The following is a 3,209-nucleotide window of genomic DNA, read 5'->3' on the forward strand; positions in this document are numbered from 1 at the left end:
AAAAAAAAAAAAAAAAAAAAAAAAAAAAAAAAAAAAGATAGCCCAGTCCAAACCCTTATAAGGATATTTCAGACATGCTGAGGTTCCTTTTCCATAAATGTTAAGCAGACATCTGTAAACATAATTGGAATTTACTGCACACGTGAATAACTGCATATAAATTAGCCTGTATCATTGGGGTTTAAGAAAGGGCTGCAGGTCCCCCCCCTTGTCGATAAGACGACGGTGTTTCCAGCACGCAACCCAGCTCAATTCCAAATGTCAATTTTCTACATTTTAATTTTTTTTTTTTTTTTTTTCATAGCTGTTGCCTTGTTACATTTATCATAAGGCCTCTATAGATGAGACATTCTGCTGAATTTGTACACTTCCAGGTTTGTTTACCAGGCTGATAGTTATTCTTAGGGAAAATGCAGAGTGGTATTGTCAGGGATTGCTTAATATTAATGATGGAGACCCAGGCATCTGTGGGAGCTGAATGAACACAACTTCATTTCAGCATTCCTCATTTTTTTCCGTATTTTTTCCCCTCTTCCTTTCCTTTTCTCTGCCTTCTCCTTTGTTACGGGCAGGACCACAGGAGGCATGGAGTCCTCTGGCCCTAAACCCGCAGGGACTCGGGGTCCGATCCTGATCCTCATCAAGGAAAACATCCAACTTCTCTGGCTCAGGACTAAGCTTTTAAACAACCACTTAACTTTATGCCCAGGGGCTGAGAAGTCCTAGCTAAGCCCCGGTGAAGCCTGTGCACCACCATGAGGATGAAGCTCTCAGTGGAGGAAGGAGCCTCCTCGTCCTCCCCATTTCCTTCTCCATCCTCCTGTTCCCATCCAGGTCAGGGAAAAGTCGGGAATTCCTTACCCGGAGCGCAGGGGAGAGCAGGAGGGGCACGAGCACCCTGCGTAGCCTTGCCTGGGTCCAGCATGAAAAGAGGTGTCCAGATACACGTAATTCAGCTAAAACGAGGATTACTTCAGATTTGCATTGAGTCGGTCGGGAGCAGGATTTACACAGAGTCACATCACGTAAAAGCACGATTTTACGCAGATTTACTGAAAACAAAGGCTTGTGCCCACTTTCAGAGACACACTGACACCCAGCTTATATCAGCTCAGCTTTAGTCAGTGAATTTACAGGAGTAAATACAACCAATCCCACCAGTTTTAAGCAAATATGAGCCCGAAATCAACGGGGCTGAGGTGCTGAAGCACCCCTGGGGCACAGACCTCACACTCCCAGGCTGGGGAAGGACCATGCGGCTCAGTGGAGAGAGGCAAATCCAAGTGGAGAAATCCCTCCCACACCGGGATAAACCCCGGGATGAGGCTGCGCCCCTGACCCCCAAAGTGTTGAATTCCAGGGAAAACTGAACACGGGTGTCTCTGCGTCAGGTGCTCCAGGCTGGCGGAGCCAAGGACGGGGGAGCTGAACAGAGGCCACACACCGATGGGCGCTGCCTAAAGCTAAAAACCAGCGTTAGGCGATGGCACCTCATGGAATTCTGCTCGCCCAGGCAGGCAGAGGACAACGCCGGGCCCCGCGGAAGGGGACAATCCAGCCTGGCGTCCCCCAGTCCCTGCTGTGGCACGATGGCAGGCGTTGCCGACAGTAACGGCATTATCAAGTATGCCAACGAAGGGACCGGGTGATTTATTTCATTGTCACTCTTCAAAGGCGCATTTGTTTACCATCCATCTCTCGCCCCCAGCTCGCCATAAACTCTGTTTGTTTGGAGGGGGCCAGCGCAGGAAGCACGGGGCTGTGAACCCGTCCCCGGGGCAGTGGCCCCCACGCCCGCCGCCGTTCTCACCTTGACTCCGAGCTGCCGGAGTCGGCGGGCACCGCTGGCGCGGGGATCCCCGCGGCTTTCCAAGGGATGCTCTCAGAAACGTGTGACTGGGAGGGGCTGACCTGAATTTAACCTTTCTCCGTGCCCCACGTTTGATGGGGAGGGGAGGTGAGAGATACGGCAGCCTGGGCAGAGCCGGTGACAAACTGCCGGCGTTTCTTGGGATGAAGGAGATGACACAGGGGGGTGGGAATGCTGCAAACTCACCCCAGCAGGACCCGCCAGAGCTGCCCGTTGGCTCAGTGGGGCTTTGGGCCACGCCATCGCTTCTTAATGATGAAGAAGTGGTACCTTGCTTCTCTTTAGGGAAAAAGAGGTGGAAGGAGAAAGCAAAACTAAGCAAAAACAAAACAAAGGGATTTTTTTTTCCTAGTTTTTTTCTAAAAAGAGAAAAATAGATTTTTGGTCGAAGCTCTCCGGCCGATCTGGCCCTACAATCTCACAAGTCATGCATTTTCACTCCGGCAGGCCCAGCTAAGCAAGGGAATGGCTCCACCAGCGAGGTTTAAGCAGGGCTCTTGGCCGGAGGAAACGCAACCCTGGCACACGGAGCCGTGGCCCCCGAGGACGCAGCCCAGATAACCACCCTCGGGGTGCCGGCAGCGCTCCACCGTCCCCCACCTCATTAAGTACCAAAGTGGATGGAAGTGACGGGGAGGATGAGGAAGCGTGTTTGCACCCCGGTCAGGAGGTGTGGGAGTGATGGGAGTGCCCCACACCTCGCAGGCAGCATCTCCTCCCTGCCTTGCACGGGCCCTGCACTGCGCCGGCGTGGCCACGACTGGCGGTCACCGCTGAGCCCCCACGGTCACCCCCATATGGCACAATGGTCATTTTATAATTCAAAATTATCGACTAAGCATTTTTTTCCAGGCCAGTCCAATTACATTCAAACACACCTATTTGATTTTAGTGTCAAAGAGATTTTCTCGCTCTCTCAAGTTGTTTTCACTTAAAAAAAAAAAAAAAAAAGTCCTGGAGCACCAGACAGAATAATAAGCAGACTCACTGTTTAGTCATAGAATGACCTGAAATTTCTCCAAGGAAACATATTTTTCACTGAAAAATACTGGAAAAATCTGTATGAAAGTTTTTCCTTGACATTTCCTTGGTTTAGAGGAAACAGGAGAGCAATTTTTCCCCATCACTTTCATAGTTTGTTATTGTTTCTTCTCTCTCTCTCCTCATCCCCAAGAGTTTCCTCCAGGATGGCCAGTCACACAGTAAGAAAAAAGGGAGCGGGATGAACGAGGCATTGGGAACCACTGAGAAACAGGGACATATCGCAGTGAGGAGAAATAACCCTAGTTCTTTGCTTTCTGATGTTTTCCAAATAAATATAAAAATGTTTTACTTCTAC

The sequence above is a fragment of the Athene cunicularia genome, assembly GCF_003259725.1.
Source record: "Athene cunicularia isolate RWA chromosome 19 unlocalized genomic scaffold, athCun1 chr19_part1, whole genome shotgun sequence".
In the NCBI taxonomy this organism is placed as follows: domain Eukaryota; kingdom Metazoa; phylum Chordata; class Aves; order Strigiformes; family Strigidae; genus Athene; species Athene cunicularia.